This window comes from Diceros bicornis, chromosome 2 (genome assembly GCF_020826845.1).
Source record: "Diceros bicornis minor isolate mBicDic1 chromosome 2, mDicBic1.mat.cur, whole genome shotgun sequence".
NCBI classification, from domain to species: domain Eukaryota; kingdom Metazoa; phylum Chordata; class Mammalia; order Perissodactyla; family Rhinocerotidae; genus Diceros; species Diceros bicornis.
The window spans coordinates 79,874,404-79,891,997 of record NC_080741.1 but is presented as its reverse complement, the minus strand read 5'-3'; the positions used below and the strand labels follow the sequence as shown (position 1 = coordinate 79,891,997).

The 17,594-nt window shown below is 38.3% G+C and overlaps 1 protein-coding gene across 4 annotated transcripts in view; it reads right to left on the bottom strand.

Annotated features, from left to right (window-relative positions):
* Window positions 1-16,230, bottom strand: part of LOC131419011 (contactin-3) — a 279,521-nt gene extending 263,291 nt beyond the window's left edge. For 2 of the 4 annotated variants that reach the window (XM_058563641.1, XM_058563649.1), the window contains exon 1: window positions 16,139-16,228. The gene's annotated coding sequence lies outside the window, so the exon portion shown is untranslated. Of the gene's footprint in view, window positions 1-16,138 lie in introns of all 4 variants that reach the window. The other 2 variants (XM_058563677.1, XM_058563659.1) reach the window with 2 other exon arrangements.
* Window positions 16,231-17,594: the final 1,364 nt, after the last annotated feature.

The window sequence follows — 17,594 nt, the reverse complement described above, 5'->3', positions numbered from 1 at the left end:
CCAGTGGAATCTTAGGACTAGAGCTGCTGTAATCCCACCTCCTGGAATATCCATGTGCCCCTTTCATCTGTTTAAAACATCAGCTCCTTCTGGAATGGAACAAAAAAACTATAATTTCATAGAACATCATCCAGGCAGTCCCTACATCGATATTTCCACCATGGAATTCTGGTGCTACTTTTCTGTTAGGTACTGGTCATCATTTCTTCTTACTTTTACATTTGAGTTCCCTGACACATTTGTACTTTCCTTGCTCCTTTGAGACTCTGAGGAGGGGATGAATGGGTGGGTGAAGAACTAGGTTTGGAAGTGAGTAGGAAAAAGGAATGTGTAGGGGGCCAGCCCCAGTGGCCTAGTGGTTGAGTTCAGCGTGCTCTGCTTGGGCAGCCCAGGTTCAGTTACCGGGCGTGGACCTACACCACTAGGCTGTCAGTGGCCATGCTGTGGCAGCAGCTCATGAACAAAAAAAAAAAAAAAAAAAAAGGAAGATTGGCAGCAGATGTTAGCTCAGGGCAAATCTTCCTCAGAAAAAAAGAATGTGTAGGTACAGTGAAAAGTCCCTGAGTACAGTCTAACCATAAAGGCATTATTTCCCATGTCCATATTGTATTTGTTCAGACAGTAGGCTCCATTTGCTAGGAAGAGGTGACGGAATGACCTGGCAGAGAGCTTTCCAGAATGGCACACACAAAATCCAGACCTGCATGACCTGTCATGCAGCACATTCTCTTAGGGAAGCTCAGCCCCCAGCGGACAGTGTTTCTAAGAACTAGGAAAGTGCATAGTTAGCAAATCACTTCCCTCTTTGAGGGCTGGCAGCCGTCCACGTTCAGAGAAGTATATACTTGATATAGAAAGCCGGCTCTGTGAGCATCTGAATTTCTCTCTGGTTTCTATTTCTGTTTACATTTTTTCCCGAGATTTTCTTCATTGATTTCCCTTATTTGTCTTTCAATAAAAGGGGTGTGGGAATGTGGAAAAGTACGAATTGACAAATAATAAGGAACAGTATTAGATTCTCAAGTTTGGGGGATTTCCTTCATATACTGCTTAACAGTTAATATTTCTATCCTTACCATATGAGTTTGTATGAACACTGACTTGGTTATAAATGATGCATCGGCCTGTCTTTGGCGCTTAGCACAGGCTTCCTGTATTGTTATTTTCTTTATGTACGTCCACTGTCTCCGAGCAGATGGTCACTCAAGTTTGCTGAGCATTTACTGCATGCCATTGTACACAAAGTGCTTCACATGGATTCTATCAATTAATCGTCACACAAACAGAAACGGTAGGCACTGCTCTTATACTAAAGAATTTGAGTTTGAGTCTTGAGGATTTTGAGTTTGAGAGATTAAGCGATTTGCACGTGGCTAGTTAAGTGGCACAGCTGGCAGAAGATCAAAAAAGCTCTACCTCTCTACTCCCATACACTGCCTCCTACCTGCTAAAGACTCTCTTCTGCTTCTCTCTACCCAAACTCCATAATTCATCCCAAGTCATCAGGTATGTAAAGAATAAATGATACAGACAAGTGGATCATTGAATCAAGCAATATTATGTAAGCAATTATTCATCTATTTTATATGCATGTGTATATAGATACACATATATACATACATATACATATACACATACACACACACGAGGGTAGTATATTTCATTCATGTGTTTGCAATAATATACGGATTGTTCTGTAGCCTATTTTTACATTGAAAACATCACAAACTTTTGGTTTTAATTTAATAAGTAATACAAATCCATTGTGTAAAACATAAAAAGTCAAAAAGAATAATATCAAAATTACTAAAAATCTCACAATCTAGAGAAAATCATTGGCGGAAATTAAAAAGTTAGAGAATATCAAGTGTTGGTGAGTCAGTGAAACAAAAAGAATTCTATCCCGTGATGGTAGGAGTGTAGGTTCATACTAACCACTGTAGACAACACCGTGCCATCATTTGGTAAAACAGAAGGCACAGAAGCTCCTCTCCTGGATATTCACGCTAGAGAATATCCTGCACATGTATACTATTCAACATGCACAAAAATGATCCCAGCAGCATTATAACAGCAAAAACATAAAACAAACCAATGTCCTTCAACAAGTGAGTGGATAAATGAACTGTGGTAGATTCGGTCAATGGAATACTACAGAGCAGAAAGAATTAACGAAGCATAGTTTTATACATCCACATAATTGAATCTCAAAAATACACTGAATAAAAAAGCACACTGCAGAAGAACAGAGTAAATAACATTCATGTGAAATCCAAAAAAATATAAAACTTAACAGTTGTACAGAGTTACGTGAATACATAGTAAAACTAAAACAAAAGTCAAGAAAATGATAAATGTAAAATTCATATGGTGACAACCCCTAGGGTAAGGAGAGAAACGGGAATAGAGAGGAACATAAAATAGCCTTCAAATCCACTGATAATGTTATATTTCGTAAGTTGTATAGTGGGCTCATGAGAGTTTAGTTTATGAGAGTTTAGTTTATTGTTTATAAATTATGTACTTGCAACATATATTCTGAATGCATGAAATGTTTATAAAAGCAAATATTACAGATTTTTTTCAAAACTCTATAAAGGTGGACTTGGAACAAAGAGTTAGGTAGACTATGATGGCAAATTGGTTTTATCTTACATGTCAACTCTCACTGCTTGGTTGTAGCCTTCTGAAAACTATGTTAAGAAGGGTGCTCAGACGAAATCTGAGTTCAGCTGGAAGGAGTGCCATGATCGACTGCCTATGTCTGCCATGGGTGTAGGAGGAAGCCACGGTGACTCGAATGCCATGGGTTTTATCATTTCTGGTGCATGACATATTAGAATTACGGCTGTAAATGCAGTATGTTCCAGCCTACTCTAAGGTGAGAAGCGGCTTAATGAAACACTAAAATGTATGAATTTCATCTTATAAATATGAGAAGCCACCAAAGCTTTGGAATAAAGATATATTTAAAGAAATGATTTAGCAAAATTAATGTGCTGGCAACTTGCAAAATCATAAGATAAATCAGACCTTTAAAATAGTAGATTACTACTAGGGAGAGTTATCAAAATCCACATATCTTTGCTCTACCCAAGCAAAATCTGAGGCTTTGAAATGTACATATTTTAAAAAGTTCTTAATGCAATTCTGATCCACACAGATATTTGAGAATCACTGAGTTATCATTAACTGTTTAGCTAAGATGCACTAAACAGTATTAGATAGCATGATGAATCAGAAACAATGAACGTTCCAATTTGACATGACTTGACAGTAATCACAGTCTTGACTGTAGCTAACTGTAAATTTGTCTATCATACATATTGTTTAAACAGTGTTCAAAAGAGTCACTAATTTTGATCCTATTTGTTTACTTCTACTTTTATAATTGAAAAGTTCTCTTATGACTTCATATATATATTTTTATAACATAAAAAGTACTGATTAAAAGAATGAATTTTCAGTTTTCTTCTTTAAAGAATAACTGCTACCCAAATTGACCTAAAGTTAAAAACATCGTGTGTTAAATTTCAAAATATTCAATGGGCAGAAAATACATGGAATGTGTGGAAAAGTGGGACACAAGTAATCAAGATAAGAGAACACACAGGCAGAAGAAGACAAGGTGACCAGAAAAATAAAGTTTAAAACAGCATATAATTCATTGCCTGGGAGTGATAATCCCAGTGGTAACAGATCTTCTGAGAACATTTTACAAACGATGTAGCCAAATTCAGGCTTTTGGATTTAATGCTCCAGGCAAAGCACTGGTTATGACACTTATTGTTTTCCTACCAAGAGGGTGTTAAAATGAAAATATTCTGAGATCCAAAGTGGAAAAAGATAAAAATATGCATTTATTAAACATATAAATTATTATGAACAAGCTAAAATATTTTCCAGCTAAAATGGTATAAACTAAGTAGAAGATCACAAGAAGTATCACACATTAGACCTTCAACATTGTTTTCTAATTTTATACAGAAGATATTCTTAACATTCATATTTTATGTACAGATATTAACTTGTATCTCCCTGCCCCCCCTAAAAATAACACCAACACACAAGGGACACTGTCATCACAGCAAATGCACAAGCACGAGCAGTATACAGTCAAACACGTAAATGGACGATGGTTTGCATAACAAAGACTTCACGGGCCCAGTTTTTCAATCTGAGAAGATCACAGAAATGCCAAAGCTGGGCAGAAAAACTGAGACAGCACGGGAAATGAAACTGGACAGACGGCAATCTGGTGACCATCTAACCAAGTCCTCAAATCAAGAGTTTTTCCAGTAGAAAAGAAGGTCAAGTATAAAGACTGCTAAAAGAACACAAAAAAAATTATTCCTTCTTTGCAAACGGCTTTTAATCACATCTGACTGACAAGTTCAAGCTGAACTTTCAATTTGCAATGGTGGAGTTTGTAGAGTCACTGAGGATCAATTAATCAGCAACTCTAGGAATGCAAGAGTCAGAAAGAACACAAACTGATTTTTCTATATTGATCACAGACCACAAGGCAGAAAATAAATTGGGGGAACTGACATGGAGGTCAAGGTGACATTGAAAGGAGAAAGGCATTATTAGAATTTCTTCTCAATAAACTATGATATGAACTCACAACCTTATGATATAACAATATACATTGACCAGCTCAAGATTATAACACGCCTGACTTTGAGGAACTTGGAAGTTCAAAGGAGCCTTTATCCATTCTCAGATCATATTGCCGAATTCTTCACTGAATAATGTCAGAATGTTTTGCTTTTAACGCAGTATTTACAGTATAGTTTTATGAACATTAAAAGTTATTGAATGATGTATAGCTATCTTCATTTTATCCAAGACTGCTATTTATGAATACAGAAACTTTCTCAGGCTTAGAGCATGGAATATAGACAATCTTCTACTCTAAAATACAGACTGTATGAGTGCCTCTAGAAATATATGGCTTGAACCAGCTCCTTCAGAGTCCCTTGGGGTGCTTACTTAAAAAAAGACAGTTACAGAGCCAACCCCCACCCTTGGACTGATTGAGAACATCAGTGTGAAATCAAGGAACCTACATTTTATACATATAGCCTAGTGATTCTCTGATATAATGAGGTTGAGAAGCACTGGAAAAATCTTTAAAAAGAATTTGAGGCAAAGAACAAGTGATTGCAAAAAATCTTACATCATCCCAAAACACTATACACAATACGGCAGAAGTTCCAGGAGACAGTTGTCAGGGCATATGCCCTGCAGAGCTACTATTTCAAATACCCACCAGTTAACTCACAGCAATTAGTGGCTATTACCCCAATTAAAATTAGGATGTCTATTATTTGCTTTAAAAATTTCTAAATAAAAAGCTATCCTAAAAATTTCTCTAATCTCTGATGAGATGCCAGTTTAGGCTCTTAAATCCTTTCAAAATAATTATCTGAAGGTATGTAAGCTCTTTGACCCCTCCCATCCTCAAACTTTAGGGCTTTGTGAAAATCATCCTTTTGGAATCGCCCCTAACCTCCTTAACATCTTAATAACTCTAAATCCACTTGGTTATCAGTTTTACCAAATTCAAATTCCATCACCATGTATATAAAGTGTCCATAAAAGCCCAGTTGTCTATTCACAGATATCAATGTAATTATTTTATTTTGACATTCACATATCTAGTAACTGCATTGATTTAGACTATAAATTCATTAAGGTCAAGGGAAAGGTCTTTTATTTAAATTGTATTTCAATTTAAATTGACCTTTCCTTTTTTCTGGCAAAAACATCTAGAATCTTTAAATATGAAATTCACTTTCTTAGGGATACTCAGATATTCAGTGATATAAAGCAAATACTATAAATTTGTTGTATGATTTGCTACTAAAAAAAAAACCCGGGGGCTGGCGCTGTGGTTAACTTCCCGCGTTCCACTTCGGCGGCCCCAGGTTTGAGAGGGATGTAAACACCGCTCATGAAGCCATGCTATGGCAGTGTCCCATATACAAAGTAGAGGAAGACTGGCAACAGATGTTAGCTCAGGGCCAATCTTCCTCACCAAAAAAAAAAAAAAAAAATCCCACACTGACAATTAAAGAGAAAAAAAGGAACCATTTAGATCACCACATCAATAAAGCTGTCTTGATAATGGTAGCCTGCACTTTACATACTATCCTCAGGAGATAAAGAGCAGAGTTAAGAACTGGGTCCAATCCCTGTTCTTAACCACTCAACTATACCATCTCTTAGTAACTTTTTAACATTCTTCTTGATTTGTTGTCATTTCTTGATACTTTAAGCAATCAGTCAACAAATATCCATATTCACAAGCATCCAAAATAATTTTTAAAAAAATTTCCACTTTTTGTTTTATTTCATTGTATTTATTTAAATTTTGTTGATTTAGTAAAATTAATTATTTTCTTTTATTACTTCTTTTCTCTACTTCACTCCTTTCCCAATCTATATATATAACTCTGTCATTCCCATCCCACTTTTTCCAGGTTCACAAGCCAATAGAACAGATATTCTTCCATAGTTTCCCCCTTATTTATTAATTTATTTAAACATACATGTATACATTCATACATGTATATTCATACACAAATATATACCTACATAAAGTGTTTGTCATTGATCAGTAAAATTTACATTGTTTTCTCTGCAACTTGCTATTCTTACTCAGCAACACGCAATAAAAATTTCTCCAAGTCAATTGGCATAGCTCTGACACATCATTTTAAATAGTTATTTAATACACTGTGAGTAGATGTATCAAAACGTGTTCAACCCTTTCCAACACTTTGATAGCCCGAATGGAATAGACACACACATATTTTCATTTATAGGGAATAGATTCCCAGAAATGAAAATCTATGTAATATGTAAATTTAAAAATTTTAATAGACATCACCACATTGCTTTACTAAAAGGGTAAAACAATTCATATTTCTACCTGGCAAGTAAATATCATCACTTTTTCACATTTGCCATGACTCATGAATTTAAGCTGCTTTTTATATATTTGCTAGTTCCTTCGTTTTACTTTTCCATGAATTGCCTGTTTGTTTGTTCATTTTTCTATTGAACTGTTTATGTAGACACATAATTTACCAATGTCAATTTGTAAAAACTCTTTGTATATATTATGGATATTAACACTTTGCCTGTCATCTGCTTTGCGAATTTTCCTTAACATATTTTCCACTGAATCTCTTAATGCTAATGTTTTCTATAGAATAGTTTTTGAAGTATTATACATTGAAAATACGTCTATCTTTTCTGGGTTGCAATCTTGATTAAGAATAGTTTTCTCACCACTAAACTAAACATCCAGTCTCTTAAATGTCCTTCTAAGATTTTACTTCATTCATACTTAAGCCCTTAATATAGAATTTATTTATATATATAGCAAAGTAAGGGTCCCATCTCAATTTTACTCTAGATGGATAGCCATTTGTGCCAGCACCACTTCTTAAATGAATCATCCATTTCCCATTAAAGTGAAATGCCATCTTTGGTATATATTAAATTCTCATACATACTAGGATCTATTTCCAGATTCTATATTCTAGTCCACCAATCTGTCTATTCTTTTTTTTTTTTTTAGATTTATTTATTTTTTTCCCCCAAAGCCCCAGTAGATAGTTGTACGTCATAACTGCATATCCTTCTAGTTGCTGTATGTGGGATGCGGCCTCAGCATGGCCGGAGAAGCGGTGCGTCGGTGCATGCCTGGGATCCGAACACGGGCCGCCAGCAGCGGAGTGCGCGCACTTAACCGCAAAGCCACAGGGCCGGCCCTATTTGTCTATTCTTATACCAAATCATGTAGATTTGGCTATAGAACGTTTTTGGAAATAATGGTGATCAAAGGCATCCTTGTCTATTTCTTGATTTTAATCTTAGTGGATGGCCATTTAGACTAATACGTGTGATTTTTGATAGTTTTTCCTACATAGCCTTTACCATATCTAAACACTTTCTATGAAACGAGGAATGGCAACTGAACTTTACCAGATGGCTTTTCAGTATGTATTTACTATGATCATATGGTTTTTTCCAAACTAACTTGCTGACTCTGAAGACATAGTGAAATATTCCCACATTCCTGGAATAAACCTTCTTTGGTCAGAGTTATTATCCTCTTAATACACTGCTGAATTACAATTGTTAATATTTTAGTTAGAACTTTTACATTTTAGTTAGAATTATTTTTCCTAAAATCACATGTATATTGGTCATTTCCTTCTTATTCACATCAGCTTTTGACATTAAAATGATATAGACTTCATACTATGAACTGCTGAGCTTTCTATGTTTTTCTAGGGCATTCACTTGGGACAGACAACAGTATACACTTATGGTCTTGCCCCAAGGATATGGTAACTCTTCCACTTGACATAATAAAGTCTCAAGGGACAAGGTGGACGTTCTGCAGAACACGATGTTATACTAATAACATCATGTTAATCAGACCAAATGAGCAAGCTATGGCAAGAATATTAGAAGCCTTGATACAATACATGTGTTCCAGAAGGTGGGAGGAAAACCCTACCAACATCCAGTGGTCTGCCTCACAGCTGAAGTTTTTCTTTTAATTGGTCCAATGATCTCAGGCATGTGGGGACACTTTCACCAAAGTAAAGAATAAACTACCGCATGTTGAACTTCCCTCCACTGGTTAGGCTTCTTTCTTCTGAATACTTCTTTGACCTGTTCACCAGGTGATACAAAGGTTGCCAGCGTTGAGTGGGCCCAGAGCAGGAAAAGACTCTGCAGCAGACCAGGGCAGCAGCACAAGCGGCCCTTCTCCTAGAGCCATATGACCAGGCAGATGCTACTGCTTTAGAGGTATCAGTGGTGGGTAAATACCTTGTCAAGTTCCTGGCAAGTCCCAATAAGAGAATCACAACAGACTCCCTCTGGGTCCTGGAGCAAGAACATGCCATCTGCAGTGAATTATACACAATATGAAAAACAGCTCCTGGAGTGCTACTGAGCCCTGGTGAACAGAGACGTCTGACATTACACGACCATTTCAACAGAACTGCCGATCACAACCTGGGTTCAGTCAGACCCACCAAGTCACACGGTCAGGCACACACAGCAGAAATCCATCACAACACAGAAGCGCTATTTCTGGGATCAGGCATGAGCAGGGCCAGACCGGCCAGCTGTGTACGTGAGTGTAAGTCAAAAATAAATTGCTACACCACATCTTCAATCACAGGTGACCCTGAGAGACAGGAGTGAAGGGAAATCTTCACAATGAGCAGAGCATTCATTTTCTGTTAATAGAGAAGTATTTCAAGGTAAGAATATATATGGAGTGATAGGCAGTCGTAAATAGCTTGGCTAGTTGGTCAGGAACCTAAAATAAGACAGACTGGTAGATCAGGGATAGGGTGACCTGGAAAACAGGCATGTGAATAGAAACATAGGAGTGGGCACAAAATGTGAAGATCTTAGTATTACAAGTTGACACACACGAGAGAGGCACCTAATAACCAAGTAACGCAAAACAGCTAGCCAGATGAGATCAGCCAGCTTTTGTCATCAGTCACCATAGAGCTGGCACAATGGGTGCATAAATGGAGCAGCAGTACAGATGGTGGCTATGGATGGGCCCCAACGCATGGTTTCTGCACTCAGCAAAGCTAGGCCAATGTGTCATCAGGACACTGATGTTGAGCCCCCAATATGGCACTATTCCACAAAGAAAAGCAAGCCACTTGGCAATAAATCGATTACATCAGACCCCTTCCATCCTGGAAGGTACAGTAATTCATCTTGATGGAAACTGATGTATATTCCAGGTATAGTTGTGGCTTTTCTGCCCATGGGTCTTAGCTAGCATCACTATACAAGGGCTCACAAAGTATCTGAATCACCCAAAATGAGATCACATATATCAATCACATCAGATCAAAAAACCTACTTTATAGCAATGGAGATGCAGACGTGGGCACAAGTGACACATGGACCACTTGTCTTAACACACTCCACACTACCAAGAAGCTGTTGGCCTGATAAAGTGATATAACAGCCACTTTTTTTTTTAACAGACTTTATTTTTTAGAGCAGTTTTAGATTCACAGCAAAACTGAGTGGAAAAAACAGAGATTTCCCCTATACTCCCTGCTTCACACATGCACAGCCTCATCACCTATCTACATCCCACACCAGAGTGGTACATTGTTACAAATGAAGAACCTACATTGACACATCACCACCTAAAGTCCATAGTTTGCCTTGGGGTTCAATCTTGGTGGTGTACATTCTATGGGTTTTGACAAATGTGTAATGACATGTATCCCCCATGATAGTAGCATACAGGGTGTTTTCACCATCCTAAAAATCCTCTGTGCTCTGCCTATTCATCTCTCCCTCCTCTGACTCCCTGGCAACCACTGATCTTTTTACCGTCTCCATAGTTTGGCCTTTTCCGTAATGTCATATAGTTGGAGTTATACAGTATGTAGCCTTCTCAGATGGGCTTCTTTCACTTAGTGATATGCATTTAATGTTCCTCCATGTTTTTTTATGACTTGATAGCTCATTTATTTTTAGTGTTGAATAACATTCCATTGTCTGTATGTTATCACAGTTTATTTATTCATTCGTCTACTGAAGGGCATCTTGGTTGCTTCTATGTATTTGCGATTATGAATAAAGTTGCTAGAAACATCTATGTGCAGGTCTTCATGTGGACATAAGTTTTCAGCTCCTTAGGGTAAATACCAGGGAGCGCGATTGTTGGAGAAAAGTTTATTCAATTCCTTAGCCCATTTTTTAATTGGGTTATTTGTCTTTTCATTGTTGTATTTTAAGAGTTCTTTATGCATTCTGGATATAAGTCTCTTATCAGGATATCATTTACAAATATTTTATCCCATTCTGTCAGTTGTCTTTTCACTTTCTAAATGGTGTCCCTTAAAGCACAAAAGTTTATAATTTTGATGAAGTCCAATTTATGTCTCTTTTTTTGTCACCTAGATGTCATAGCTAAGAAACCACTGCCTAATCCAAAGTCATGAATATTTACACTTACGTTTTCTTCTAAGAGTTTAAAGTTTTAGCTTTTATAGTTAGGCCAGGGATCTATTTTGAAATAATTTGCTGTACAGTGTGAGGCAGTGATCCAACTTCTTTACATGCAGATACCCAGTTGTCCCACCACTGTAATGACATTTCAAAGGTACAGTTGAGGCATCGGCCTATAGATGATTTCCTCCAAGAATGAGGCATAATCCTCAAGAACACAGAATATACCCTAAATCAATAACCATTATATGCTGTTGTGTCCTTAAGAGGTAGAACACAGACGTTTAGGAATCAAGGGAAGAATCAATAGAAGAAGTGGCCTCACACGACTTTCACTGACCCACATAGGAAATTTCTTTTTTCCATTTGCTAAAACTCTGAGGATTTAAGAATTCTTGTCCCCAGAGAGAGAACATTTCCACCAGGGGACACAACCAGAGTCCCACTGAACTTTAAGCTACAGTTTCCACCTTGTCATCTCAGGGTCTTCATGCCAGAAGATCAACAGACAAAGAAAGAAGGAAAGGAAATGCAGCCAAACAATCTAGAATGGGTAGAAAAGTTGAGAAACAATAAGTGTCTCTACAAACACTAATTTATACAGTATTTTTAAATACATTCTGTATAATAATATAGATTTTGCACCTGGAGACCAGTTACAGAGGTGAAGAATGTATTTTGTCCTATTACCTGTCCCGTGGTAAGTTTCTCCCAGAAAAGAAACTGATAAGAATCCTGGAGAAGCTGTTTCCAAAACCTATTGTACAAAGCAAGTAGATGCATTCAACACAAGGGGTGGACTATAGTAGTTCCTTTCAGAATGAAGCATTCATGACCCCAGCTGCTGGAAATACAGGTGACTGAGTCCCTCGGCAGGAACCACCTTCAACTAAAGAGTCACCTTACTCAGAGCTGCATCTCCCTCCACAGGGACAGCGTGCATGCAATGACTACTTATTGTATGGTACATAAAGGTGCAGCCCTCCACCTCAAGGCAAGGCAACCTTTAAGGGCCATCCCAGCCCAGATTTCTCCATAGGACGGGCTGAGGTCTTTGATGCTACTGCATCACAGCTCACTTCCTTCCTCAGCCCAATCCTATTTCCTTTACTCTCTTCACAGGGGTTGATCTTGAGAGCACTCTCAAACAAACTTCCTATATGCAGATCTCTGTCTCAGAGTCTGCCTCCCAAGGAATATAACCTAAGATACCTTCCAATTTTAGGAGTAAATTTTTGCACACTCCCCTTAACAGTTAGTGATATATCCATGTATCCCTATGCCATAGATTTAAAATGGTGATCTGTGGCATGCAAAGCCCTCCTGCTGAATATTTTTTTAATCAGATATATATCATTCTAAGAATCAAATGGGCAAAACAACAGCAAAGAGTCAATTTGCTAGTATTTGGTATAAGGGACTTGGATCTGAGACCTTGATCTGCTATTTACTGTCTCTTTCACCTTGGGTAAATTACTTACCATCTTGCATCCTATCTCCTTCATCTGTAACATGGGGTTAATAGTAGTACCTGTGTTCAGGGGGTCACCTTAAGAACTAAATAACTTAAGGCACAGAAAAGTACTAAGCATAGAGCGCGATAAACATTAGCTATTATTTTCATACTCAAAATTATTACTAGGAAAGAACACACACAAATCACTTTAAGCCCCCGTTCTGAAACTGTTAAAACTTTACCAATTTTTCTTGTCTACCTTGGACCTCAGTTTCCTTAACAGCAAAATGAAGATAGCAGGTGAAAAGCTGGTATGGTAGCTTTCTGCTCCAAAATAAACTGTGATTCTTTAGATGCACACACCTGACTGATTGCCATCAGTGGGTGCTTCAGTATTAACAACCCCTGAGATATTGATGATTCCTCTGCAGCAAAAGAGAAGCACTGGCCACCCCTGCTCCTTCGGGGCCTCATTAGAGCCTTGCTCCCCAGCAGCTTGGAGGATTCCTCATTACCAGGGAGCTTCGGCGTGTGGCAGTCAACGCATACCCTGTGACGTACACAGTCTACCTCAACAAGCAGGGAGCTTTAGGCTGGCAGTCAGTTCAGACAGAACTGAAGGGTAAGTAGAGAAGCTTAAAATAAACTAAGACACACACAACCAACCTGGACCAAAAAAGAGCAATGTTGAGTAATATTTTAGTACTCGCGCAGTGCTCAAAGGAGGAAAAGAGGAAATAAAGAAAAAATTTCTGCCTCCTTAGAAGAAATGAAGGTGCAGCCATCCTATTTCATTTTGATTTTTTTCTTCTCTTTGGATGGCTTCCTAATCACACTATGCAGTTGCTTAATATAATAATATACCAATTTTGTCGCTCCCCAAAGTATATTTCAGTGACCCATAATCAGAACCATGGCGGCAATTCTGTTATGATGAAATTCAACGTCCAGACACTGAGGCACCAGAATTATTTGTAGTCCAAAATAATTCTTCTAGTCCAGAACATGCATCTCCAAGGAAAGTAAGATCTTGTACCATTCACTCAAAGAGTGGCAACTCAATAGACATGTAATTTTTCCTGTCACCCATATGAACTGGATGACCATGGATGATGTCAATATACAGTGTCAACAGCCCTCAGGCTCTGAAGCCAGACAACCCTCGGTGCAAATCCCAGCCATGCACTCACTGGCTAGATACCATCCCTGCACCCTTCCAAGCATCAGTTCCTCATCTAAAATAGGAATAACAAGGTACCTACCTCTTGAGGACCAGAGGAGCTATTACCTATAAAGCACTGAATGCAGAGCTTGGTATAGGGTGGTTGCCTGATAAGGGTTATTGCTTATTATGGATAATGTTATTATTTCTGGTGACCTCAACAGGAAGCAGATCTTATTTGTGCATGCCTTAGATGCCTTATCTGCCTATAAATGCCTTATAATTTTTAATTTTATCTATGAAATAAAATTAAGATGTAATGAAATTTATGTGTGCATACATATATACACATTTATGTGTATACACACATGCAGGCACATATAGAAATTAAAAATAATCTATCCATGCCTCTCCATCTCCAGGCTATCACCCTGGTTCAAACTACTCTAATCTCTTAACAGGATTATTGAAACAGACATTTAACTAATCTGTCTGCTTTTACTCTTGCCCTTCTCCTTTCCATTCCCCTCCCAGTAGCCAATATTCAAAACCTACATCACAACCTTAGTTAGTCCCCTGCTTAAAACTCTCCAGTGGCTTCCCATTGTCCATGGAATAAAATCCAGACTCCTGATCATGGGCTACAAGAGCCTACACGATCTGGTTCCTGTCTCTCTCTCTAACCTCCTCTTTTCTCACCCTCAGTCTCCCTCACTATACCCCAGCCACAGTGGCCTTCTTCCTGGTCTTCAAGTAAGTGAAGTTTATTCCCTCCTCAGGGCATTTGCACTTGCTAAAGGGATTCCGCAAATCTTCCTTCTGCCTCACTCTCCCATGGCTTGCTTTTCATCTCATGTTTCTGGTCTCTGCTCAGGAGAAGCCTCTTTTCAAAAGGGTCCTTCTTCCCTCACCTCCTCCATTACAAAACCATGTTGTATTGTCCTCATGCCCATTATCACTCCCTGGATTTACTATATTCATTTATTTTTACATTTAGTGTTTCTCTCCTTTCGACTAGCATGGAAGCTCCATGAGAGAAGGACGGGGTACCACTACCATATCCTTGGCACCCTCTGCAATACTTCCGTGTAGTTAGAACTTACTAGGTATTTTGTAATTACTAGGAATTCCTGAAATCATTTTTTAAAGAGGACATACCTTCTCATGCACCAAAACAACATATAATTATGTTTTTTACAGAAATATATTTTATTTTTATTTCTACTGACCACATATTTTACAAATAAGAAAGGCTGGATTGAATTTAACATTCAAAATGCAGGTCCACATGATCTTTAGAAAATGTTTCCAAGAAATATGAAGTCAGCTATTTTCACAAACCTGACTCATGCAGGACAGTAATTTACCTAAACCCCTGGGATCAAGATTCTATAAGCCTCTTGGCATTTTCCCCATATTTCCACCAACTACATCATTTTTTATTCTCATTCACAGCAGAAATGACAGACAAAACAAAAAATTGTTGACATGTTTGCAGGTAATGGATTCTGGCATATATAACTAGCTGCGAAAATAAATATATTCAGAGGTTTACACAGTCAGATCCAAGTAAAAGTAAATTAAGACCTGTTTTTGTCGCATCTGGTGTTATTTTCATAATTTCCCCAAATATGCTGTTTTCCTCTCTTTTAAAATTTTTTGCACTGCCTTATTTTCTTCCCTTTTTAAATCTTTCCTTTGGCATCTGAAGGAAAAGCACACACGTCATTGTTACTTCTTCTCTGTTTGCCAAAGAATTAGATGCTATGGCAACAGCATCCAGAAAATGATTATTGAAAATAATTGGAGCTTAGGCATGGACACAAATTATATCCAGGTAATACACTCAAAAGGGAAAATGAGGGACTAATGATGGGCCTATGAAGGTAAATACTTTTGCTCAAAAATGACTTCATGGTAAGCCTGGGAAGGTTTTTATCCTCTTGGAAACAGTGGCCACACACAGTTTTTCCTCCTGTCTCTCCCTTTACTACCACGGCTCAGCACTGAACTCTGGCTGGCTGCTTTATTTTAACACAATTTCAGACGGCTTTCGCTCAAGTTATTGGGAGCACCTCTCCCTCCTGGACATATCAACTTTACCAATCCTTTCCTTCAAAGCAGTTCAGACAAAAGAAAGAAAGAAAACAATCACTGTATTTGACCTTAAAGCTGATCGCTTGAATTTCAGGGCAAATAAAAGCAGTGGAAACGTAAACCCCACAGTGAGCTTCTATTAGAAAGGCTAAGAGACACTGAGGCATCCCTGGCATGCAAAGAGATAATGCCCATTTGAGAATAATGATAAAGCAGCTGCAGATGTTCAGTCAATTAGATTGCCTGATTAGCTCAACATTCCAATGCATCATGCAAGTCAATACCGGATTGTCCCACTGTTCCTTTTCTGGGGGAACGGCTCTAAACGGCATAGCCACCACAGCTGCTGGTCTCCATCTATTTGTTTCTACACATTCTACTACTTGACCTACCTCTTCTTAGTGCATCTTTCGGTTTCCAAGTCGCAGATGTTCCTGCTTTCTTATTTCCCCTCTTCAGAATACCTTTTTCACTTGAAACCAAATAAACTCAATGGAAAAAAAATCCACATTAACTCTTCAAATTGTGGGAGCTAAAAACAGACATATCACCGCCTACTGAAAAGGTTACATTTGCAAGTGCCAAGTTCCCCCGATGTTACCGCTAAGCAATAATGGAATCCAATTTACAGTTCCCCTAATGTTCCTATTACAGGTGGAGTGGACTTTTGCCATTCTGTCTGGGCAGGCAGCCTCCTCATTTCTTAGAAATGAGAACTTGCCCCAAGTACTGAGGCAGAATCCCCCAGAACAGAACTCCAATTTCCAGAAACATATTTTCCCAGGCTCCCTTGCAGCTATAACATAGCACATGTCCTAGGCTCTGACAAGTAAATGTACCCACCCTAGACTATGAATGGGAAGCTTATGGTACAAAGTCACAGGGACTGACAGCATTCATGTTAGGGGAGAGTGACGGTAATGGTGGTAGCGCCATTCATTTTCTGGAGAACACACACAGCAGTGGCTCTAGCACTTGGATCTTATGTTGGTCATGGTATTCACGATACAAGCCGTGAGGTCCGCCGTGTTCTTGATGTTCTTGGCTGTGTAAACTCTTTGCTTGGCTCTCTGGCCCTCAGAGATATTTTCTCTTTGGTTTATCAAACATCCTTTAAATAAATTCCCTCTCTGCTTTGACAGCCAGAGTTAGTTTCTACTGCTTGCAAATTAACCATCATGACAAATACAGCCAGAGGAGAACAATGATATGTGACTGTTAGAGAACAGGCTGGTACAAAGAAACATATCATACAGTGACCTGAATAAGACAGAAACTTATTTCTCTCTTACTTAACAAATTAGACTTCAGCAGCTCTGTGCCATGAGGTTACCTGGGGATCTACTTTCCTTTTAACTTCTTCCACCATCCTCCTCTGGAAGGTCAAATTTAGCTTCCACCATTTTCACATTTCAACCCAGAGGAAAAAGAAAAGAGTTCAGTGGAGTACAAGCAAGTTTTTTTTTGTTTGTCTTTCGCCACTTTTTTTCCTACTGCTGCTGTAAAAAATTCCACAAATTTTATGGCTTAAAACAACATAAATTTATTATCTTGCAGTTCTGGAGGTCAGAAGTCTAAAATGAATCTTATGAGCTAAAATCAAGGTGTCAGTAGAGCTGTGATCCTTCTGGAGGCTCTGGGGAAAATTTGTTTTCTTGCTTTTTCCAGTTTCTAGAGGCTATCTGCATACCTTGGCTTGTGGCTCCTTCCTCCATCTTCAAAGCCATCACTCCAATCTCTGCTTCCATCAACACATCTCTATGACCCTAATCCTTCTGCCTCCTTCTTATGAGAACCTTTGTGATTACACTGGGCCCACCTTGATAATCCAGGATACCATCTAAACAT